We start from the raw sequence: 26946 nt of genomic DNA, 5'->3' as shown, positions 1-26946 counted from the left end.
ACTCCACGGGCTTATATACATGAGAAAAGCGGAGAGGTGGAGCTATCGTTCACTCGCTATCCTTTGTTGCCATTGGCCCTGCTGCTTAATATCAGTGTGCATAGAAACCCCTAGCGGTTTCTGTCAAACACTGGCCAATTTCTGTCCACAGTTTTGAGTTGTTTTTCTGTTTCTGATTTAAAGTGAAGAGGAAACCCCTTTAGAAGAAGTTGATCTGTGTCATGTTAAGTAAAGAAGGATTAGCTTGATCTATGTCAAACGTGATAGATAGATAGATAGATAGATAGATAGATAGATAGATAGATAGATAGATAGATAGATAGATAGATAGATAGATAGATAGATAGATCCGTGTCAATTTTTGGTGATTCCAGATTAGATAGATAGATAGATAGATAGATAGAGAGAGAGAGAGAGAGAGAGAGAGAGAGAGAGAGAGAGAGAGACAGACAGACAGACAGACAGACAGACAGACAGACAGACAGACAGACAGACAGACAGATAGATAGATAGATAGATAGATAGATAGATAGATAGATAGATAGATAGATAGATAGATAGATAGATAGATAGATAGATAGATAGATAGATAGATAGATAGATCCGTGTCAATTTTTGGTGATTCCAGATTAGATAGATAGATAGATAGAGAGAGAGAGAGAGAGAGAGAGAGAGAGAGAGAGAGAGAGAGAGAGAGAGAGAGAGAGAGAGAGAGAGAGAGAGAGAGAGAGAGAGAGAGAGACAGACAGACAGACAGACAGACAGACAGACAGACAGACAGACAGACAGACAGACAGACAGACAGACAGACAGACAGATAGATAGATAGATAGATAGATAGATAGATAGATAGATAGATAGATAGATAGATAGATAGATAGATAGATAGATAGATAGATAGATAGATAGATAGATAGATAGATAGATAGATCCGTGTCAATTTTTGGTGATTCCAGATTAGATAGATAGATAGAGAGAGAGAGAGAGAGAGAGAGAGAGAGAGAGAGAGAGAGAGAGAGAGAGAGAGAGAGAGAGAGAGAGAGAGAGAGAGAGAGAATTTTGAATTTGAAAACACCTTTATTACAAATGATTTCCACAGAAAAACATTAAAAACTACTATTTAAAAAAATTACACAAATTGAGTAAAATGAAGATTATCATCTACAACAGAGCACAATGCCCCTCCATAACACCAAACATCCTCAAACATTGCAACACATGAAATAGCTTTATAAAAACTAAAATCAATTAGCAATCTTGATCTAACCATGGCACCGAAAATGGACACAAGATTAAAATCCTGATTTTGTTCAATTTTATCTTTCCTACTCATGTATATTGCCATTTTACTTTTGCCCAACACAAAATTTAACAATTGAAACTCTCTCTGACGTGTCTTTGTATATTTAACACCAAAAATAAAAGTATGCATTGAAAATTCTTCATCAAAAAACCTAAACAAATTTTGTAAAACCTCAAATAAAGGTTTAAGTCTATTACAATGCATAAAAACATGAAAAACAGTCTCCCTCTGTGAGCAAAAAGGGCATTCATGGCTTACATTAGGATTCAACACAGATATAAAAGCATTTACAGCAACAATACAATGTAAAATCCTCCACTGCAAATCTCCAATTTTTTTAACTAATGGTGGCTTGTAAAATGTTCTCCAATTTGGCTTAACAACATCATCCAAACCCAAAACATTTCGCCAAGGTGTATCAATTTTCCCATATAGTGCTTTTTCGTTCAAACATTTCACACATGACTTGTACAATTTCTTTCCATTTACTTTTTCAAAGTCCATGTCCATTAATTTTTCTGATTCAAGAAAAACTCCACCATCCTCCTCTAAATTGGGTGAAATCATCAACTTTGGAAAAACATCTTTATCATTGGGAGTGATTTCTCCCAGACAATATTTTCGGAGTAGATCGGTCTCTTCTACTGTAAGAAGAGTCTGTAACTTTTGTAGTAGTTTTTCAATCATTCGATCAGATCTAAACCCCATCTGTATTGTCACTGCATTCACCTTAATAAAATCTGGTCCTGCCAGACTTATTAGTTGACGAAGAGTCACCACTCTAGCCTTTATAAAGGCTTCAGTCAATGAAACTGATGCATTTGTTATGTCCAGTCTTGCACCATAAATTAATGGCTCTTCCAGAAGCCAGTACAAAGATGTGGGATTGATTACCCTTTGGAGTTTAAAAAGACTCCATACTTTGAAAAGATTCCGATAAAAAATTGGAAATTTCTCCACATTTAAAATGTTTGGATCTGTTAAAAATAAGCATTTGTCCAGACTTAGATCTGCAGCAGTTTTTAAAATAGCACTTGCCACTGGTCTCCAACTTACAGACTCTGGGCCTGTCAGGAAACGTTGTACAAACTGTACTCGAAAGGTTGCTGTCCTGCTTTGTAAGTGCACAAGACCTTGTCCACCTTCATCCTTTGGTAGGTACAAGATGTTATGGACCACCCAGTGCATATTATCCCAGAAGAAGTCTATCAACATCGCTTGGATCTTAGCAAGAAAACATAGTGGCGGGTCAACACATGTCAGCCGATGCCAAAGAGATGAGGCAACAAGATTATTAACAATAAGGGCTCGACCCCTATAAGACAAAATTTTCTTAATCCAATTCCATTTATCCAAGCGACCCTTTATTTTCTCAATCATTCCTTCCCAATTTTTTGATTGAAAAGACTCATCTCCCAAATAAACTCCCAAATACTTTAAACCGTCTTTTTTCCATATCAGACCATCAGGGAGTTTGGGGGTCACTGTTAGCCACTCACCCACCAAAACAGCTTCACTTTTTAACCAATTTACTTTTGCAGCTGATATCATTTCAAAATCTTCCAACGCTTTCATTAAAATATTCACATCATTTTCCTCTTTCACAATTACAATAACGTCATCAGCATAAGCTGATAAAACAAAAGTACTTTCACAGTTCTTCAGTGTAAGGCCTTTTAAAACCCGTCTTAATCTGTGCAAAAGTGGTTCTATTGCCAATATATAAAGGATACCTGATAAAGAACAACCTTGCCTTACTCCACGCTGAACTTTAAAAGGAACACACAAGCCACCATTAATTTTCAACATACTCTCAATATCATTATATAATAATTTAATATAACCTTTAAAAACTGAATTAAAACCAAAGGCATTTAAAGTTTTCCATAAATAATCATGCTCTACACGGTCAAATGCCTTTTCTTGATCAATGGAAATCAAGCCAAAATTTACACCACAAATCTTTGAAAAATCCATCAGATCTCTAATTAAAAAAATGTTATCAAATATAGATCTTCCAGGCACACAGTAGGATTGGTCAGGACTAATTATATCATCTAACACTTTCCCTAACCTAATCGCCAATACTTTAGACAGTATTTTATAGTCAGAACATAATAATGACACCGGTCTCCAATTTTTAATATCACTCAAATCTCCCTTCTTTGGGATAAGAGTAAGAACTGCTCTCCGACTACTCAGGGGTAACGAGCCACAAACTAAACTATCACTTAGAACTGCAAGCAAATCTTCGCCTATAATACTCCAGTATGATTTATAAAATTCAAAAGGAATCCCATCTATACCTGGGACTTTCCCATTTTGCATACTCTGGAGGGCTTCATACAATTCTATTAAGGTAATAGTTTTACTAAGTTTTACATTGTCATTTTCAGAAATTTTTGGCAGATCTTCAAAGAAAACAGTCTCACCATCTTGATCTGTCCTATAATCAGAACTATAAAGATTTTTATAAAATGTTACTGCTCTTTTTCTAATTTCAACTGGGTCTGATAACAGAACCCCAGCTTCAGAGCGTAAATTCTGTATATACCGTCTTTGTCCATTCTTTTTTTCTAATCCGAAAAAAAACTTTGATGGAACATCCATCTGCTCCACATTCTGGAAACGTGATCTGACCAATGCCCCTTGTGCCTTTCTTTTATAAAAATCAGACAAAGCTGATCTTTTCATAATAAGAGAGTCTAAATGGTCTTGATTTCCTGTTTCTTGAATTAAAACTTGAATTCTTAAAATTTCATCTTCTAGCTTCTTTATAGACTGAGTTAAATTTTTTGTGACATTTAGAGTATATTGTTGACATAATTGCCTAATATTTACTTTCCCAATATCCCACCATTCTTGTAAAGAGGAAAATTGATCTTTTTGTTCTTTAAAAGACTCCCAAAAAAACTTAAAAACATCTTTAAACTGTAAATCAGACAACAATGTCACATTAAAATGCCAGTAAGAACTATTTAACTTAACAGAACTAATAAACATTCTACACACAACCATACCATGATCAGAGAAACCGACTGGAATAATTGAGCTATTTGTACAGAAACTAAGGTGATGTTTGAAGACATAAAATCTATCTAAACGTGCCATTGACAACAAATTGTCGCGAGCATGTGTCCATGTGTATTGTTTAACATCATGATTAAAATTTCTCCATACATCACAAAGCTCATTCGTTTCTATAATTTGTATCAATTTTCGACGTGAAGCCATATGTGGCTCTACATGATTTCGATCTATGTTTCTTTCAACACAATTAAAATCCCCTCCCAATACCAAAAACTCATTATCACACTTTTCTATTACTGTATTCAGTTTATCTAAAAACAACATTCTTTCTATCTGTGAGGTTGGTGCATATACACAAATAAAAGCAAAAACATGATCTTCAAATTCAGCTTTAATCTTCATACATCTACCTTTTACAATCTCCTCGACTGAAAAGGATGAGGGAGCAAAATTTTTGTTAAACAAAACTGCAACCCCCCCACTGATTGAAGTATTATGGCTCAGAAAAAGAAGACCTCCCCATTCCTTAGCCCATTCAATTGCATTTTTCCCATCACTATGTGTCTCCTGTAAAAACAGGACATCAATTTTATTCTGATTTAATACTTCATATATTTGTGCTCTCTTTCTGCAGTCTCTAGCCCCATTCACATTTAAAGATGCAATGCGAATGTCACTCATCATTAAAAAAGAAAAAGAAACTACACTACAGAGAGCAATACATGCAATTAGGGCATAACTAAACCATTTCATCATCATTAGTCAATTGGAGTTGAATTTTTGTGACAATTTTCTTTAAACGATATACTTCTTTATCTGAAAATCTACCCTCATTCATTGAACACCTAATATTTTCCAGAAGTCTTTTGAGATCTGGAAAATATTCATCAATTTTCACTCCTCTCATATTTTTGGTCACTTTCAAAAACTTTTTAATCTCATCCACTCCATATTCAAAACATGACCAACTAGATTGAGAGCAAACTGAGACATTTGAATCAGAGCACTCGCTCTCACTACTCTCATTATCCACCCTATTCTCTTCTTGGTTCTTTCTGGCCTGTTTCAAAACCACCCCCTTATCATTTTTTTTCCTCTTCAGGGGTGTTTTGAAAACAACCTGATCCATGTCCATTAACATGTTATCATTTTGAATTACACTCTCTTGCAACTCAGATATATGATTAAAACATGTTTGCGTTGTTTCCAAAACCTCACCACCATCATTTCTATTGCAATCAACACTCTCTACAATGTCAGATTTTTTGGCGTTTCTTTCATCAACTTCTACAGTTTGTCTTGTCTGGTCAGATTCAACATTTTCGTCTGGTGAAACTAACGTTGAACCATTAGAAGTCAGCGCATTAGAAGTACTGGCGACTTCTCCGTCTTCGTTTTGCGCTGTGTTATCTTTAACGCCATCATTCTGCTCACTGTGATGAGCGATGCTTTCTGGACACCCACGGATCAAGTGACCAGACTTGCCACAACCAAAACACCTCATCGTGTTTGTAGTAACAAAAACTGTGTAATCAAAATCATCCACCTTAAATTTAAAATTTAAGTCAAGATCAGTTCTATTTCCGTTCAGTATCATATACGTAAATCGTCTGAACGACACTACATGTTTCACCAACCCCAATTTACTCCCTATCGCGATCTTTTTTATGGGAGCAATCAATTTTCCAAAGCGTGACAACTCCTTAGTCAGCATCTCATCCTTAATAAAAGGGGGTACATTAGAAATTGTGACTTTTTTAGCAGGGGTAGAAAGAGGTAGTACCGGGGTAAATAAACCACGCAGGTTTATTCCCTTTCCAACCACTTCATTTGCTTTATCTACTGTACTCAAAAACAGCACAATTGAGTTGTTCATTTTAGACGCCGCTAAGACACATTCATGCCCCACCACATCACCAACCGCCACACTACACTCTTCCACACTCCCCGCAGCCACCACCTTCACTCCGTGGCGCCGCGTGAGTGAATCTAGATCATTAGCTCCATGAGTCGCCATGCCTCTCAGTACAAAGACTGATTTAGGCGCTCTAACTAGGCTTCTCTGTAAAATTTACACCAACATAAACCTTTTACCCAAATAACAAATCACAAAAAAAAGAAAAATAAGAAAAAGAAGTAATCTTTTAAAGCCACAGCGGGCACGAAAAGACCACGCACTCACCACTCAATCAACTCAACAAACGCCCGCACATGCGCACAGAGAGAGAGAGAGAGAGAGAGAGAGACAGACAGACAGACAGACAGACAGACAGACAGACAGACAGACAGATAGATAGATAGATAGATAGATAATGTCAAATGTTTGGTGATTCCAGATTAGGTGTGTGTGTGTGTGTGTGTGTGTGTGTGTGTGTGTGTGTGTGTGTGTGTGTGTGTGTGTGTGTGTGTGTGTGTGTGTGTGTGTGTGTGTGTGTGTGTGTGTGTGTGTGTGTGTGTGTGTGTGTGTGTTTAATGTGCCTAATGTTGCAATGCTTCTTGCACCTGAAGATAATAAACATTTCTGGCTGACAAAACAATTTTGGACTAATAATCTCATAGTTTATCTGTACATCTTGGTCTCCAGAGCTGTTTTTGTTTTGGTCAGTGTGTGCTTCTACATCAGTGTGAGTGTGTGTGATCTGGCGGCTCTGTGGCAGTCCATGTGACCCAGCACTCTGCTGTGCCTTTGCTGGGTGAGAGAGAGAGGGGAGGGGGAAGGAATGCTGGTGCTATTCTGGGCCACCGGCTGAAGTGGTGGTGAGCATGCAAGTCTGCATGTGCAATTTATTGGAAGTTGCAGATCACAAGGTAAGCGGTGTGGCAGCTTCTTAACAGTTCAGTTCTGATGATCTTTTAATGAAGATTCTGTAATGTAGCAAGACCCACCCTAGGCCCTGGTCACTTGCTCCAAACACAACAGCTTGTCTGTTTGGGAGAACAGGGAATCAACATCCTCTGTTTGGTCACAATAGCTCTCTGTTTACCCAGAGGTCAACACTGGTCAGAGCAGAACCTCACACCTCTAAAGTGCATTATCTCTTGACAAATTAACATCTCAATTCTAGTGTCTTTGTTTCGTGTTATTGCCAAGATCATGGGTGTAATTTGTATGATAATCTGTTAGCACCTCCAGCAGCTTGCTGCACTTCTAAAGTGTTAAAGACAAATTTTGTGGCGTTAGGAGGTATGTGACAGAAGTCACATCAGTTTCACATTAGGTCAAAGACAAGTAATCCTTTTTTCACCTTAGCAGTCCAATCTAACCCAATTGAAATGTTCCACTTGTACACAACTGAGCAAAATTATCATCTTCAGCTAGGACTTCATTGATCCTTCATGACATTTTTTATCTGGACATTAAATGTCATCTGGAAGCAAAGTTGAAAACTGTGTTTATTGGGCTTGCTCATGATTATAACACTAGTCATGTGATTATGGATCATCTGGCATTATCAAACTCCTTGAAGAAAAATTGTATTGAGTTTCTGATACCTGAAGCATAAAATACACACTTTTTCAAACAGTCATGTCATAGAGGCATGTCCAAATAAATGTCACTTAATGATTAATATTATTTTAATTGAACTACTTATTTCATAAATAGGTTTTATCTATAAAGTTATAGCTGACAAATTCATGAGCTTTTTTTAAATAAACAAAAATATAAGGTTAAAATAGGTCTTTCAAGTTTCCCACAATGCTTTTCCTTCACTAGTTGATTTTATATGGTAATGCTGTGCGACAAAAGCAGTATTCGGGTATTATGCATTACAAGTAATGAGTTAAGTAATCCGATTACTTTTTTCCAATGAACTAGTAACAACACTACTTATATTTACAACAAAAATACATGTTACTTTTCCCATTTATAAAATGCTCTCCTGTCCCCATGTTGAGACAAATCGGAATGCAGAGGTGTGGTTATTGTAGACTAAATGTGAGCATGCATTTACATTTCTAACAAAAACAGATGTTCTTCAAAACAAATACAAAACAGTTCAAGATTCACAAAAATGATATAATGAGAATGTACAACATGAATCCATTTTCCAAACCGTGAATCATTATGGTACACTCATAATAAGTGTTTTTATTGGGACTATTTCAGACCAGACAGAGAAGTAGCTCCAGCTGCAATGTTCTTTCGCAAGACTCATGCTGTTCCGTTTATTAGGCTAACCGCTAGAGCGCCAAAAAGTTACAAACGGCAGGTTTAACCGATGTCTGTACTGTTGACCTTAGATAAACCAATTCAACCATAATAAGCATAAATTATCTTAGCTAAACATCAAACAAATACATTTTTTTTTTATTATTATTATTGCTGAAGTGTGTTGTTGAACTTCTCCCGAGTCATTTCACTTTAGGTGCTAGCAAGGGGCCTTTACATAGCTAAAAACCGAAATTTTGTTATTAAAAAACAAACAACCAAGACAGAGACGCGTTTAGCTGTATACGTATACATTTTGTACCGTATCAGCGTTTCGTCCACACGGATCCGGCGTTTTAGAAGCATGCATCCAATATTTTTCGAAACCGGGTCCCAAAGCGGATAAATCTGAAAACGATCATCTTCCGTCTTCGTGTGTACAGCGAATCCGTATATTTTCTGAAACGGTGATGTCATCACACTACGTCCAGCATGGTGAAAGAGGTAAGGGATACAACTACGGGCACTGGGCATGCGCACATCAATATCGCGTCATTTAATTAACGTATCTGCATTATTGTAAGGGTATGTTTTGGGTTGGGGTAGGTGTAGGCGTTAATAAAACACATCTGTTAAGTAGCAAATGTATTTATTGTTATTTTATTGTGAGATTTTGCCTCACCTCCGACCACTGCTATACCCCTGCCTAGCCACAACTCTTTTTCTCCATTTTTAGTGTATTTCTGTGGCAGAATTACAGCGCCATACACTGGCCTGGCATGCAAACTACATCGTTTTTAGTCCGTTTTTGTAATCTCGTGTGGACGCAGATATTTCTTGAAACGAGGAAAAAAAAAGATCGGATTGAGAAAGCGCTGGCTTCGTGTGGACAGGGCCCAAGTCTAGCCCATGCAAGAAAAAGAAACACACAAAAAAGTGCATGACTTTCCATAATAAGTTACTAAGTAAATAAATTAGTTACTTTTTTAGGGAATAACACGTTACTTTCCCCAACACTGGACTGAAATGGATTGATAGTATTTAAAGCTGCTGTCCGTAACTTTTTTTGTGTTCAAGATTTACAAAAATTATATAATGAGAATGTACAACATGAATCCAATTTCCAAACCGTGTTTTTGTCTTACCCTGAATCATTATGGTAGACTTATAATAAGTGTTTATATTGGGACTATTTCAGGCCAGACTGGTAGGTACCGCTGCGGACGAGCACAGTCCTTGTGTGATCCGCCATAGAAATAAACAGAGAGAAGTAGCTCCGGCTGTAATGTTCTTCCGCAAGACGCATGCAGTTCTGTTTATTAACCACTAGAGTGCAAAAACTTACAGACTGCTGCTTTAAGGAGCTGTTAACACTACGTTTTCAACAACAACAAAAAAAACTTTAACATTCCTTTACGCGACAACGTCTTTATGGGGGCCTGAAAGCACAAACTGTAAAAAAATATGGACATATTGTCCGTGACGTCACCCTAGGATTCTGATAAGCCGTTCTGAAGCATGTCACTTCCAGATAACAGAAAATGGGCAAAAAGGCAGGATGAGGGTGGAGCTTAGGTGACGCAATGACTATAGACGACGGATAAATGGCTATCCACCTGTCACTCGAAGTAACCACGCCCTTAATTATGCAGAACGTTAAGGCTTTAGATAGTGTAAACGAATGCGTTATAAAAAAAAACACCCCCCTCACAGTTGTCATGAATTCAAAATGAGCCATACAGGCCAAAACCACAATTTGTACCAGGCTGTAAACATGTTTTTTTCTGCTGTAAAATTTTTAACGTGGAGCATGGAACATGGAGCTCAATGAGATTCTGCTCCCTTCAGGAGCATGTCCCTAGTGGTCAGTCGAGGAATTGCAGTTTACATTACTTCCATATTGGCTTCAAGATTGTGGGAGGTTGCTGCTTGGACTTAACGCACTCGTTCAAGTGAAATATATAAGTGGACTAACGTAGGAAATAGTGAATGAGGGTTTAGGGGGGCGATTTCAAATTCAGCCATGGATTTGTGTAAACTGTTGCTGCGTCCCAATTCGCCTACTTATACTACGTCCTAAAAGTATGTACTCTTTTTGTGAAGAAAAAGTACATACTTTTGAGTGTGTAGTAGAAAAGTATGCAAGCTTCGGGACATACTACTTCGTCATCTTTACCGGACTCTGTCGCTGTTACGTGCATCCAGTCACCGTTTAACTGTCCCGTCAATCATCATCAGATTCGTCACAGTTCAAATTCTCCACATTCAGTTTAATTTCCTACCGTATCGGAGAGAAATGTAGACGCTCGTTGATCTGCCATTTGTGGGTCTTTAATGCAGAGACTCCCCTAATGTGTTTGCAGTTTTAATTTAATTAAAAGTTAACGGCCAAACGTGTCATTACAAAAGTGCACAATGCTGCTGCAGGTGAAATATAATGAGGATAGCACTGAATAAATGAATTTTCATCAGGTTAAATATACTGAAAATTGATCACTCAAACCTTTATCTAAACCTCTCAACTTAACCGTCTGACTCGCATATCCGTTTGTAGTTTTAATTGAATCCTTGTCCAACTCGCAACGGGTTGTGGGCAATATCAGCCGTTAGAGTGTGCGTCGATCTGCACTTCGAATTCTGACCGGAAATAGTAAACTATCCGGGTATCTTTGGAATACTCTTTTCAGCATACTATGATTTGGGACATACTGATTCTATTTTCGAATACTATTTAGTATGGATAGTATGTGAATTGGTACGCAGGGCGTGATGTCATGCATATGCATAGTGCTTAGTCTATAGGCGCATAGTTTCTTTACAAAGTGACATTGCCAACTACTGGCCTGGAAGCAAAATAACGCGGTTTACAAATGTTGACGGGAAAAACAAAAGCTTTTCTGTTTTTATCTTCTCTATACTTAACCCATAATTTTTAATGTTCAGCATAGAGTGAACACTTTATTTTTGTTGTGTCTTTTATATTTTGAGTTAAACCCCACTAGCCTGACAAGCCAGACCCACATCAAGATGTTTGGTCTGGAAACTCACCATAGACAGGGCTCAATCCGAGGGGCGGGATAAACGGTTGTCTTTGAAACTCCCTCTATAGGATAGCGCTACAACCAACCAGAGCAACGAAGGTGAAACGGAGCTCGTTGACAGATCCGGTCGGCAAAACTCTGAACACATCTTCCCTTCTTAAGAATGACTTCAATGCCGTTCTTTGTTCTTTTCTCAGAGAAAAGCTTAACTCCAAGTCTTCCAGAGTCACGGTCAAAGCTGATTCTAAAGACCGCCGTGCTCCAGCTTCTGTGTTTACTAGAAGCACGCAAGTGCAACTCGGCCGTCATTATGTTAAGCCCCGCCCACCGACTCTATACACGATGTGATTGGCCCGACCAGAGTTTGGCGTTTACAGCTCAGAAGTGTATTGAGAGTTGCTAGACTTCACTCGCTTCTTGGGTGCGTCTAGATTTCTAGGCTAACACCCCACTCAAATTAGCGTCATCTTTGCTAATGGAGATCTAAATAAAGAATATACAAAGACATTCACCAAGCTAAGATCTGTTTTTAATAATCATTTATCTGGAGTCAGGTGTTCTGGTTCTGCAACAGAATAAAGCAGCTGTGGTTAGAATCAATATTATAGTGAGAATAATCACACCACATATTCACAATTACCTGTGCATTAGACCTCATCCGCTCCCCGGGGCAGATACACACAGTCCATTGAGAAATCAGCTGTGGGAGCTGCTTATTTAACTACAATGCCACAGATCTGCAAGGGTGTAGATGTAGACAGAGGATTAATGCCTATTGACACACAAACATTTCAAGACATATGATTTAGTCTAGACATGCCTGTGGATATCAGCAGCACCACAGCCCTGAGAACTTGCCCTACAGTTAGTGGTTTAGCACCCATCCTTATACACCTAGTTAGCTTGCTTGTTCATACAGTGTGTGTGTCTGGCCGGCCGCGGGCTCGTCCTCCCCCACACCTTATTAGCAAAGAGGCAAGAAGCTGGAGGAGGGGCCAGCCAACTGCCACCAAGAGACGCCTCTAGGACTCAAGAGAGGCTAAATACAGTTGATATTGAGGCTGTAGAATGTAAAATTCACAGCTTTATCAGACTAGTTTCACTGCCATTTACATGTTCACCAAAGAATTACTGTTTTTGTAAAGATGCTAAACTGTAGTTCTTACTGACATTCTTAAGCTTATTCTGAATGATTCACCAGTCCACATTATTCCATATAAATAAAGTTTGTCATCATTCTTTTGAATCAATATATAACATGATAACTTAATGATTTTGCCTTAGGCTGACGTCACTTAAAAACTATAAAAACCAATATAGCAAACCAATAGCTAAATATCTAAGCACTGTTAGCTCACTCTGGCTCCATTCTGATATGCGACACCAACTTTTTACCATTGAGTTAAATCTTGTCCTACTGGATTAAATGGCTTGTTTAATTTGGAAATACACTACCGTTCAAATGTTTGGAGCTCAAAAATATTAAGCAGCAAAACGTTTTTCAACATTGACGGCGTGTTTCTTGAGCACCAAGTATATTAGAATGATTTCTGAAGGATCATGTTACTGAAGACTGGTAGCCTGACAAGCCAGACCCACATCAAGATGTTTGGTCTGGAAACTCACCATTGACAGGGCTCAATCCGAGGGGCGGGATAAACGGTTGTCTTTCAAACTCCCTCTGCACGCGATAGGATAGCGCTACCACCAACCAGAGCAACGAAGGTGAAACAGAGCTTGTTGATAGATTAAACATTCACCGTATCTGGTCGGCTAAACTCAGAACACATCATCTTCCCTTTTTAAGAATGGCTTCAGTGCCGTTCTTTGTTCTTTTCTCAGAGAAAAGCTTAACTCCAAGTCTTCCAGAGTCGCGGTCAAAGCTGATTCGAAAGACCGCCGCCGTTCGCCAGTTTCTGATTAATAGAAGCACGCAAACGCAACTTGGCCGTCGTCATTATGGCCCCGCCCGCCGACTCTATACACGACGTGATTGGCCCGTCCAGATTGTGAGGAATACAGCTCAGATGGGTATTGAAAGTTCCTAGACGACACTTGCGGGCAAATTAAATTTGCTGCCGCTAGGGTGCGTCTAGATTTCTAGGCTAGAAAACTGGAGTAATGATGCTGAAAATTATGTTGAAAAAAAGAGTATTCCAAAGATACCCGGATGGTCTACTACTGCAGATCGACGCACACTCTAATGGCTGATATTTGATTAGAACTACAAATGTAGATAAACGTGTTAAAAAACTACAAACATGGCGGATGTGTGAGTCCAACGGTTAAGTAGAGAGATCTATATAAAGAGGTTTAAGTGATCAATTATCAGTATTTAACCTGACAAAAAGATATTTATTCAATGTTATCGACATTATAATTCACATTGTATTTTCATTTCAGATTTTTTATCTAACCGTTTCTGTTCATTCTTCATTTTCTTTGCAACAAATTATGTACTTTAGCAAACACAATTGCAAAAACCACAAACTCACATAAAAAGCCAAGAGTTAAACTGCCCCTAAAGCAAACACTGATCACCATAATGGTGACCAATCATTTTCAGTTAAACATCAACATTTAAACATCTGTTAATTCTCAAAAAGAACTGTAGATGCATGACAGAATTAAAGTCAGTAGTAATAAGGTTAGAAATAAGAGAAATTAGTAATAAGAGAGATTGAATGTATTTTCAGTTGATTTCAATGTTGGCAATATGTTCTTAATTCATCTTTGATATCTGTCTGTTACTCAGATATTTTTGCAAAACATTTACTGATTTTAAGTTCCTTTAATTTTAATTCTTTATATTTTTTGTAATCTGTTGCCACAATTTTATTGAGTACAATTTTAAATGTTGTAGCTTTTTACAGTGGTCCATATTCGTTTTTACAATGATGTATTTTCATTTAAAAAAAGCAGGCTTGGTTATTCATAGCTACATATACAATGTATGTATAGTATATGTATGTATATTTTATTTATTTTTTTACCAACCCAAATGTTTAAATGGTAGTGTTGTAGAAGTAAAAAGAGTCAAACATAGATGTTACAGCATGCAAAACAGCAAATAAAAGATTGTTTTGTCACTCAGAATCTTTCCCCCCGCTTTGCTATGAGTAGATCAGACTCTGTTACAGCCACCCTAACCCCCTCCAACCCAGTTACAGAAACACTTCACTATCTACCTTGTTTATTTAGCTTCAAAATGACCCCTTGCTCTTTCTCTCACAAAAGTTGAGCAGCTGGATATCGGTACAAAGCTGTTGTTTTCACCCTTGTGTTTTCACATAGACTTCTAAGTAAGGGCAGGGAACTCGTTTTCATCAGTATTCTGGCATGAAGTTTTTACAAATTGTAAGTAATATGTGTCAACAGGGTCACATCAGGTCAGGATTTGGGTGCTGGCTGCCTTACAAGTGCACTCCCAATAAATACATGACGCAATTATGAGTTGCAACAGTGCAGAATATGATTTAGCTGTGCAATTTGTTGTTGACTTTCATGGAATGTTTTGTAATGTTCATAATTATTCTGAATATTGTATGTAATGACATGCTTGGGTCCTGACTCTTCCACAAGATTCATCATAAGGTATGACGCCTGTAATATAACCATTATCTTGTGACTGGTCTCATAACTTGCGACACCACAATTATAGAGCATAGTTCAGATTTTCCCAAGACTGCACTGTATGACAGCAGGAGCAGGACCTTCTACTGTTTCACCAAAACAGAAACACACCTGCTGGGCTTCAGAGAATCTTCTCCCCACCCCCACTCATCTAACCCTTCCCCCAAGACCCTGCATATCCATAATGCTTTGTCTAATTCTACAGATCAACTTCTCCTGAAGCACCAAGACTTAAAACACACACTTAACAAAATAAAGAGTTACCACCCACTCAAGACACGGCCCATTGAAGGAGTTCATCACAGTGCTCTAGAACCATCACAGGCGTTACCTTCTAAAGCTTAGTGGTTGGCCCATAATCACCTAGTTGCCTGTTACAGATAATTAAGGGAAAGATGTTCTATTTTGTTGACTGCTTCAGCAGCCTACTTGACATTTGCTATGTGCAGACATCGGTGCATTCGTGAACCACAGTTCTGGTGGTTTCAGCACCTGCAGACCCAGTTTTGTTCACGCAAAACAATCTGTTTCAGTTGTGATGTGTGCACCATTTTTGCATGATCCTGCACAGATGACCGGCGCAGCTGTGAGACCTGTAAGAATACACGTCCCATATTGTTGTTGTTCTAAAGGTGTGTGACTCAGTGTTTATGACTCTCACTGTATATACAGTGGGGCGGGATTAGACAGAAGGCATTGTGGGTGCCCACAACCAGATGGTCCTTAAAACTTTTAAACAACATGTTTTTTTTGCCTAATCTTGTGTTTGCCTAATATTGTTTTTCAAATACAGTGACAACAATTAAATAGACAATTAATGAATATATAAATAAATCAATTAATAATTAAAGAGCATGTAAGGAATGTAATTTTTTGTGGGAAAGTTCCTCAAAAAAGTATCATATGTATATGTCGTAAGAGTAATTTTATTTAAATCAAAATGTATATACAATTTAAAAGCTGAATAGATAAACTTTCTATAGATGTATGGTTTGTTAGGAGGACAATATTTGGCTAAAAAAATAAAAAAATATGGAATCTGAGGGTGCAAAAAAATGTAAATATTGAGAACATCACCTTTAAAGTTGTACGAATAAAGTTCTTAGCAATGCATATTACTACCAATGATAATCTTTAAAATATATTTACATTGGGAAATGTATAAAATATCTTCATGGAACATGATCTTTACTTAATATCCTAATGATTTTTGGCATAAAAGAAAAATGTATTATTTTGACAGATGTATTGTTGGCTACTGCCACAAATATACCTGTGTGACTTAGGACTGGCTTTGTGGTCCAGGGTCACATATGTGAGAGTGTGAGTGAGACAGACATCCAGTTAATAAAGATGAATTTAAAGTAAATTAAATAGTAAAATGATTTGAATATAAATGTTAATATTTTAAAATACAAATGATCAGTTTAAATGATTATGCAAAAATGACATACAGTCGTGACTACAAAATGAGGGAGGTTTCAGATATATTTATGTTAGGTAATAATCAGCTCTAAAAATAATAATAATAAGTAATTTGTGTCATGCTTTAAAAAGTCATGAGGCGCAGCAGAGTGCTCCATTTTCAAGAAAAATGTTTGACAAACTATTCATTCTTAAAATTCTTTGGATACATAAACAGTTGTTGATATATTTTTATCTAAGATAAATTGAGCTGGGAATGCAGGCTTCAAAATGGCATTGTAGCCCAGTTTCTTCCCCTGATTACTGTCACACTGAAATTCACCCAATTCTATGTTAGCTGTCAAAACCACCTTGTAAACTGTAAAGTGCAGTGCTCTCAGTTTTATTTTCCTGTCATCATCAAGCAGCGAAACTAAAGTTTGATTTTATCTGCACTCATTTGACAACCCTCCGTACCTTATTTTGTGTTGAGGTGGTGAAATAGTTGTGTGGGTGGGGGTTTGTTATTGTTCAGACTTCTCATACGAGAAATGTCTATAAATACATGCAGTGCTTCCTCTTGGTGAACAGAATGCCCCATCGCTGGGAAGTGGAGGCTGCTGGACATGGTGAGTCAGGGCCATGGGAGAGGACAGTGGGTGGATACACAGGCTCTGAGGAAGAGTCTTTCTCTTTTGCATGGGGTCTTGTTTCAGGGAGCGAGAGCTTTTGACTTCTCTAAACCCCTTTTAGAGAGTGCCACATCCTGTTGAAAACAGCCCTGAAAATGAAACTAGAATCCTCCTTTCAAACTAGCGGAGGATAAAAACGCAAATTGATAAAATATCATATTCATTTTCTAGGATTGGTCTATACTGTACCTTTTCAGAAATACACCGAACTGTTACATGGTGTTGAGGTCCCCTTTCCACGGTTAGTAAATCACTGTTTACTCCAGGGTTGTCCATGCCTAGGTACGGAAAGTCTTGATTATTTATGGGTTATGGAGACAGGGCTATCCATCAGTTCTCGTTCTGTGGATACAGGGCAAAAGCCAGTACGGGAGATCAATGACATGCCACTGCGCTGTCACTAAAGGTTTGTTTTAATTCTAAAATATCCAAAAGCTCTGCAGCAAGCCGTCAACACTTTCCAAGAATTAAGTAACATCCTTTAATAGTATTAGTACTGTAATACAATTTATTGTATGCAAAAGCAAACAGTTTTTTTCTTTGCACAAGATACTCATTTGGAATAAAATAAAAATGGGAATGGGCCTTATTACTTGCATTTATTCATCAACAAACATCTTTAATAGACTTTAAAAGTAACACTTGTTTCACAAATAACTATTAAAGGTGCACTATGCAACTTTCCGTCCACTGAAGGGCGCCTATTCTAAACAAAGGTGTAGTTTGATGACGCCAAGTGTGAGCGCAATATCTTGGGAAATGTGGTCTTCTCCTCACAGCCGGTGGGAAAGTATCAGGATAGGACTCGGGCAGAACTCATGTTAATGGATGCGGTTATTAATGTTACTGTAGTGTAAAGCAGAGCAGGACCGAGTGTTGTGGAGCTGAGCACGGCCGCTGGAGCGATTGTTATACAAACACACGGCTCGCGAGTACCGGGACTTTTATTATGACGGGACGAGACACAGTCGCCGGGCGCGCAGACTTCCGCTTTTTCCAGTCATGATTATAAGGTAACTCAGCTCTGTTTATCATATTAGATACATTTAAATGTGTTTAAAATGATGTTATGACGTTATTCTATGCGTTCGCTCGGCGCTGATGTGACTTGTTCACACTGCTAAGAGAAAAGCGATTCTGCAGAATAAAACCGAGGGTAACGCAGATATGACGCCATTGACAGGCGACTCGTTCAAACGCTATGCTGAAACGTCCCGGGCCTTAGTTAAAATAGCAATTTTCTCACAATTTACAAATAGTTGGAAACATTTGGGATATTGTAAGTACTCAACTGAACAAAATATATAACACTGGCCTAGTGGTATTTGGATATTTTACTGCAAAAATACTACATAGTGCACCTTTAAATATTGTGAGGGAATGGGTTTGTGTCATATGAACAACTGCAAAATAAAATAACAAAAATTGGAATATATTTGAAGTGTCATTAATTGCAGAATGAAACTAGGCAATGTCTCATAAAAGAGAACCACAATTTCAAGAAACAGAAAGTAAATGAGCAACTTTAGACGGCGCGATATGAGGAACAAGGCAGTGATTCCTTGCCTCGGAAACTCCCATACGCATCCAGTAATGCCACGATCTCTCTGTGATTGTTATGTTTATTCAAAAGATGACAAGAAATGGTCTTATCTGCGGGAGCTGGATGTGATCTTTAAATATTTGATGATCTCCAATCTTTTGTGTCATTCAGGGATTATTAAACTGTGGGTGTTTTTCACAGGAATTTCATTACTGGGGTTTCAAGCTGTAAAAGAGGGCATTTGCATATGAGACGTAATGGAGCACAATGGTGACATTTTACTTTATCCATTGTTTGTTGACATTTTGAAAACGGTTATATCTACCGTTTGTGTAATCGCAAGCTTAAAAAGACTGAAAACTGGGAAACCCTTTTCATTAGTGTGTTTTTTTACACTTGCTAGAAATGGTTATACATAAACTTCCACTGAATTGAAAATTAATTGATTGACGTTTAAGATATTTTAATGCCGTTTTGTAGCTTTTTACAGTGGTCCATATTCGTTTTTACAATGAAGTATTTATTTAAAAAATCTGCTTTTTCACAATAGTTAATCATTTTATTCCATAACCGTTCCTCCTGTTTCTGATCTGAAGGCACTTGGCATACAGCCACGGCTAAAGATGGCTGGCAGCCTGAATAAACTGAGAGATTGAGAGGGACCTGTATGGATAAGAGATAAGTATCTTGCGTGAGAATCCTCCGGAGACAAGACGAGGTGGGAGAGACAGAGAGAAAGGGAGAGAGAGAGAGGGAGAAGAGCTGAGCGTGCGGCGACGCTAAGAATGCTGCATGAATCTTTTATTATCCCTTAGCCCAGTTAATGAGGTGGTGCTTCTTTAATAATTAGCGTGGAGACTGAGGCGTATTTCCATAGCAGAGCCTAAGGATGCAGAGGGCATCAGGGACGGTTCGAAGAATGTGGGGCGCATCAGAGACGAGCTGGAAACCACACGCTGAGTTGCGAGAGAAAGATACACATGTGTTTTTAGATGCTTGCAGAGGGTTGTGTGTGTGTGCCTGAACAATGATCACTTCATTTTGACTTTCTTTGGTCATTAAAAATCCTAACCTTCGATAAAAAGTGGGGGTGTAACCCCTGGCCAAATTTGCCCATTGGCCTCTGTCCATCGTGGCCTTCCAACCACCCCATATACTGATTGGCTTAATCACTCGGTCTCCTCTCCACCAATCAGCTGGTGTGTGGGGGGAATTCTGGTGCAATATGGCTGCCGTCACATGTCCAGGTGGATGCTGCACATTGGTAGCCTGGCTCTGCCCTCCTACGTACTTCCACTCAATTTTCCTTTTCCTTCAGTACTACGTCTGGGACTGCTGTGTAGTCTTAGGTTTTCTCCGAACAAATTTTTACCGGTCCAATCAGCGAACAGAGGGAGTGGCTGAGAACGATGGCGTTGATGTCGAGCGCTAGTTTGAGATGTAGTTCAGTAATGGCGGTGGAGAAAGATGCAAACTAAACCATTCATTGCATTGTGGCACCGCTGCCGAATATCCAGAAGTTAAAGCCGGAGCAATAACAGTCTTTGCTGGGTTTTGTTGGTGGCCATGATGTTGCGGCCCTCCAACAGGGTAAATTCGGGAAAAGTTTGGTTTTCCAGATCCTTTCGTTAGTGATGAAGGAGTTGGCTGAAGCTATTCGGACGGTAACTGTTCCTTGTGGGGTCGGAAGGTATTGCCATCATTTAAGTTACAGGGACTGGTCAGTTATTTTATTGCCGTCCGTCTCTCACCACCCGCGTAAAAATCCCCGGCAGAGTTACGTACTGCTTTTGACAAACGCAAGGTCGTGTCAATGTAATAGCTGTCCGAATCCACATCTCTGAGTTTTCAACAATATATCACTTCAAAATTCACTGTATGAAATCATTTTTGACCACTGCAGAACACCATACGGTTGCTTTGCTTTTATTAGGATGCATTTATAGACTTGTATTTCCTTAAAATGCTGGCAAGTATTTAGAAGAGCAATATATTTAATCACCGCTCAAACAAATTAAAATAAAAGCATTTAAACATTTGAATTGGTCCGTTATTTATAGCAGCATTTATTATCATACCAAGCATATGACATTTTATTTACAGCATACAATGATGTTACGGAACGCGTGAGCGCCATGTTCCCGATCACAAAACTCTCCTCTCCACCGTGGCGTGAATAAATCACAATCCGAATGCACGAGTGTTATTTTATCCTATAGTTTTATTACTGAGGTGGCATGCACATGTGCACTTTTATTTTGTCAGATTTCCATGAGTGAAACAGGCGTAGGGCGCATGACATACGTCACGACCAAACGTTAGCGATTGGTTATGGCAGAGCCAGAGTGGCTCAGGGCAGATCCAATAGTTTTAAACCTCAACAGGGTGCCCGCCTTCGCGGAAATAAACCCTTGTCTATAGAGAGTGGCCAGACTCTATGTACAAATGAAATGTACGAGAGTCTGGTAAAACCAGGCTAGCACATTGGTGGTGATTACGGAGATTCCCCCCTTCCATGTAAAGCACTTTAAGTGCCTAGAAAAGCACTATATAAATGTAACAAATTATTATTATTTTGAAAAATCTGAGGATATTAGAGAGTATTTACATTTGGTCTAGCTATCCAATCGGGATAAGACCCATCCTAGATGCCTCATGAGGTGGTTTGAAACACAACCAGATGCATTTACACTTATATACACTTACATATATATATGTAACTATAAGTAATTTGAAAACCCTGGGGTTGCATTTCAATGTGAAAAAAAACGATGGCGTGGCTGCCCACATTACACTACCTACATGACAATAACGGACAAGGGCTGCATTTCCCAAAAGCACGGTATGCCTAAGTTGATCATACTATGGTCATACAACACATGTTGGTGGTTGTTGAAGCCTAGAGCCATCTCTCTCAATGGCTCTGTAACATACCAGCCTCGACGACCAAATAATACGGAGACGGAACTGCATAGTTTGCTGACTTTGTGCTCCTTTTTAGCAGCCGTTGTGCTGTTAAACGCTGTATGGTATAACACTGCAGATGCCTACATGTGCAAGAGACAACTGTTTACACTTGTACACGCTAACCCAGTGTGTATGAACGCTCATGTGACGTGTCAGTTGTGCTGTGTAGACATAGATTGACGCAATGAAAACACCATTGTAGACGAGGATCGCCGTTTTAAAACGGAAACGCACTAGTGTAAACGGGGACTAATTAAGAGTGAAAGAGTGATCTACAGAAAATGTCATACCCAGCATTAGCATCATCACAGAAGTCAATGCAGTTATGCATATAGCGTTGGAAGATTAGAACGAATTTATATCCAATCACATATGTAAGTATTTTAGAATATGCATAACTATAGACAACAATCTGACCAATCCAGACACACAAAGTAAGCAAATTTGAGGTTGCATTAGTGTACTTTTCAAGGCTGAAACTACAGTACATATTTAGGATTTCTGGATAATAAATACAAAATAAATATTTCATAATATATTTTAAATAAAATAGTAAAATAATAAAATATATTTTAACTTTTAGGCTCAAATGACACCAGCCACTTATTCATGCACAAAATGTAAGAATGTCTGATCCCTATGTTGTTTCACTAAAACACACAAAAACACACAACATACAAAAGAACAAACCAAGAGCCACATTCTTGACACCCAACCCCATTACCCTCCCCCACCAATATACACCCCTCCCCCACCAGAGCACACCGGCCTTCTCACACACACAGACTCTCAGGGGCGGGCCCGGCTGTGCTGCTTGCCCTCTGTGTGTGTGTGTGTGTGTGTGTGTGTGTGTGTGTGTGTATGTGTGTGTGTGTGTGGTGGAGAGGGGGGATGTTTTCTCTTTAGACAGCTAATTGACTCACAGATGTCAGGATGAGCTGACAGAGGGGTGGCAGTGCAACCAGGGCCCTCAATTGCAAATGGCAAGGTATGGCGCCTGCCATTGCTTGGTTGCCTGGTAAATGCAAAAGAATTACAAAATGACATCAAGATACAACGATTAAATTATTAAGTTATTATTTTTAAATAGCAACAAAAAGCCAACATTATTTGCCTCGTTCAAAGAAAAAGCAAAAGATCTAAACAGAGATATTCACCTGAGAGATGAATGTAGTGGTGGGGAGCAGTGTTAAAGGGTTAGTTCACCTAAAAATCTGTCAATAATTACTTACGTTCGACACCCGTAAGACCAGTTTTGCAGTTTGACACGCGATCCGAATTATGAATCAATACGCTGATTCATAACTGTTAGAAACATTGTTGTGAGATGGGCTTTGTAACGACGTCTTTCGTGCCTTTTATGGGTCTTGAGAGAGGAAATGACATTGGCGTCAATGAAGGCCTGTCTGAGCCATCGGATTTCAACAAAAATATCTTCATTTGTGTTCCGAAGATGAACGGAGGTCTTACGGGTGTCGAACGACATGAGGGTGAGTAATTAATGACAGAATTGTAATTTTTGGGTTAATTAACCCTTTAATTTTGACAGCAAATTTTGATATAGCTTTTAGTGATAGTCTTTTGACTAAAATGCCATTTAGTTTTAGTCATATTTTAGTCACCTGAATTGTTCTTAGTTTTAGTCGACTAAATATCACAAGATTTTAGTGGACTAAAATCTAATGAGTTTAATTAAATTGTAATGCATTGTTCGAGCATTTAAGCATTACATAACTGTTACTTGAATACATGTTAAAACTGACATTTTGACATAATTATGTTTTTGACATTACAAATAGGCTACACGAAAGAGCTCAATTCAGTTTTTTTTTTTACAAAAAAACATCTAAATAGTTTTTATACTGTTGTCTTTCTGTTTTAGTTAGTATATCAGGTTAATCTAAAGCTTCAAATAAATTTCAGTTAACATTTATTTAATTTCAAGCAATGAAGATTTTTTAAAAATGGTTTTAGTTAACTATTATAACCCTGATACTTATTGAATAATATATGCCAAATACTGTTCTTAGTCTTTCCTCCTGACTATGAATTAAATGGGAATGGAATAAAAAAAGGTTTATTGTATAAGCAAAAACGTATATAGCCTAATGCATAACTTTTCAAAATACACCATGACTCTTATTTTGAAATGCCTGCGCCTTACTGTTGCAGCTGCAGCTACTCTCTTTCAAGTTCAGATAAGGGAGATAAAATATGCATCATTACAACCGTCTAAAACATTTGACTATATACATCGTAAAGTAAACATGGTCATTATTCCTCAGCATTAGTTCTTAAACAATTAGGCCTACTTGTTTTCGTCAGTGAATAAATGTCGTTGTCGAATATCATCACGTTGTACATCAAGCAGAGACAGTTTTTGTGCATTTTGTTTCCCGATTTCACCAGAACAAATAGAAAATCTCTACAATGGCGTTAAGCGATAGATTAAAGCGCTCGTCTGGGTGAAGACTGCACAGTATGCAAAAGAAATCCGCTCCACTGATAACAGCCACAACGAGCGCCAGATCGCTTCTTATTTAAAGGTGCACTATGCAACTTTTCGTCCACTGGAGGGCGCCTATTCTAAAAGGCTCGCGAGTACCAGGACTTTTATTATGACGGGACGGGACACAGTCGCCGGGCGCCCGCACTTCCGCTTTTTCCGATCAGGTAAAACAGCTATTTTTATCATATCAGATACATCTAAGGGGCCAAGGGCTTCGGCCATCCGTCCACTCTCTTCCCTGAACTGAAATTAAGTAGTGGGCTGTACTTTCCACACGATTGACATCAGGTTTAAGTACGCCAGGTTGGCTGGTGGTTATGTTGCCCGCATACCGCCTCCCATGGCCGAGACTGGTATTACGATACCTGACGGGCCGGGGCTAGTAATGCTACTGCTAATTAAGGTTGACATCTCTGCAGCACTATAACTTGACTTTTTTTTTTTTATGACATCAACGCCCTTATTTCTTCTCATTCTTTTGATGCGTGTAAGTCATTTTTTGGGGGAAATTTTTACCTCAATTTTTACACATGGCACCTTTAACAAACGAAGGAAATTATGCTCTTCTAGTTAATCAGAGATGTTTTGTTTGTAAAAGTAGCTGCATTTTGTATGATTATATCCAGTTTTCTCTCTAATTTTTAATTATTTTCATGCCAGAACTCTTGGCTGCTATGCCAGGTATTGTAAACGGGCCAAAATAAACCCATAATTCTTTGCATTTAATGACGTTGCAGTTGTCATTATAAATAAATAAACTCCCAAGAAGAATACACACAGATATTTATTGAATGCAATCCTGTTTTTGTGCAATTACAAGAGATGACTGCGCTTATCCATTTACCTGAACACTTAGCGCAATTAGATGAATTGTGAATGTGCTTTTTTTTATTGGCTGATGCTGTTGGTTAATGTTTAACTGCAGTTTGGTCTTTCTCTTGCGCTTAATTGAATCGACGTCATCTGAACTGCCATACCTTGACTTTTAGTGAACGGATGCCACACAGTCAAAAAGCTCTGCAAACAAATTTGTTATGGCCACGTCAATGGCATAGTTCTTCTGCTATAAATAAATCCAGTGGACAAACAGATCTTGCGGAGCATGAGCACACGACCACGAGCAATCAGTCCTCGAAGATACACATGCTTAAAGAGCAAAACACATAAAAACACACCCAAACAGCCTCCGCTGTAACTCAACCTGAGATGCTGTTGAGCACAAAACAACAGTGATCTAGGAAGAGAATCGTGTGTAACTAATTTATAATGAAGGGTTTCGATTAAGTTTTTTCTCTAGAGAGAACATATAAAAGTTTAAATGCAGAGCTACCATGAGCCCTTAGGTTTAATCCATCACTTGGGCAAATAATTAAATAGCAGAAATAGTCTTATTGCCAATTTTTCTTCAGAGGTGCATGTGTTTGATTAGACTCAAACATGGGATTCATTTCAGAGGTGGCTGGCTGGGTTTAAAGTATTTTTTAATATTATATTATCTTTTGAAATGGGAAATACTTACATTCTTGATAAAAATGTGTTCTAAAAAGTGATATAATGATCAAGCCATGGTGGCCAGTTCGCTTTGATGAAGTCACAACACAGCTTGAAAAACAAGCGCATACACTCACTCCTACACACTCTCATGTATGTGTTAAGAAATCCCTGTGTTGTTTTGCAATGCCACACACAGCAAAACCCCTCACCAGACAAAATATCACACAAACAAGAGTGAAACCCTCAAACTTTACTCAGTGTGACTGTATGTGTGATTGCAAAAACATGCAAGTGTTTGTGCCACAAGTTACCCAAATCTCAGCTGAATGCGAGCCAAAGCTCACGTTGGATGTCGAGTCAACCCGGTTCGCTGCCCACAAGTGCAAAGTTTGTATCCTGTTATTCTCCTCGCCCACGCCGCTGTTGTCATCCTTTGCTAGGAAACTACGGGGGAGATGGCCGGTGCCACCAGCAGGGTTTCACTTCCAGTACTGTGGAGTGATAGGAGGCTGGAGAATCTAACAGGACACACGGAAGGGTATACTGCAAAAAAAAAAAAATATCAGTATTTTAGTCTTGTGTATTAATGTCATTGAATAACATATCAAACCAAGTAGCATGTGAATTACATACTTTCTGTCCAAACACTTGTTTCAGTAAAAATAAATACAATTTTGTTCAAATTTAAGACAAAACTGGACACCTTCTACATGTCAATGGTTGTAGGAATTTTTAATGAGCTAACCTGGGTTCATCTTTGTGGTGAACTTGAGGGGGAAAGGACTTCATCCGTTCACTAAACATGACCTTGGGACCAGACGGTTAACTCAAATAACTGGTTTGGGGGGTGGGGGGGGGGGGGGGGTTGAATACTGTTTGGAGCAACTACATACACTCACCTAAAGGATTATTAGGAACACCTGTTCAATTTCTCATTAATGCAATTATCTAATCAACCAATCACAAGGCAGTTGCTTCAATGCATTTAGGGGTGTGGTCCTGGTCAAGACAATCTCCTGAACTCCAAACTGAATGTCAGAATGGGAAAGAAAGGTGATTTAAGCAATTTCAAGCATGGCTGTTGGTGCCAGACGGGCCGGTCTGAGTATTTCACAATCTGCTCAGTTACTGGGATTTTCACTCACAACCATTCCTAGGGTTTATAAAAAATGGTGTGAAA

The 26946-nt window shown here is 38.5% G+C and overlaps 1 long non-coding RNA gene across 1 annotated transcript; it reads right to left on the bottom strand.

Annotated features, from left to right (window-relative positions):
• Positions 1–16768: 16768 nt before the first annotated feature.
• On the bottom strand, positions 16769–26609 carry LOC137083619 (uncharacterized). Its single transcript, XR_010906554.1, has 4 exons — positions 26512–26609; positions 26078–26309; positions 17443–17531; positions 16769–17327 (listed from the first exon to the last, which is right to left on the bottom strand). It is a non-coding gene; the product is annotated as an uncharacterized lncRNA (long non-coding RNA).
• Positions 26610–26946: the final 337 nt, after the last annotated feature.

The sequence above is a fragment of the Pseudorasbora parva genome, chromosome 7 (assembly GCF_024679245.1).
Source record: "Pseudorasbora parva isolate DD20220531a chromosome 7, ASM2467924v1, whole genome shotgun sequence".
NCBI lineage: Eukaryota > Metazoa > Chordata > Actinopteri > Cypriniformes > Gobionidae > Pseudorasbora > Pseudorasbora parva.
This window is presented reverse-complemented; position numbering and strand designations above follow the sequence as displayed.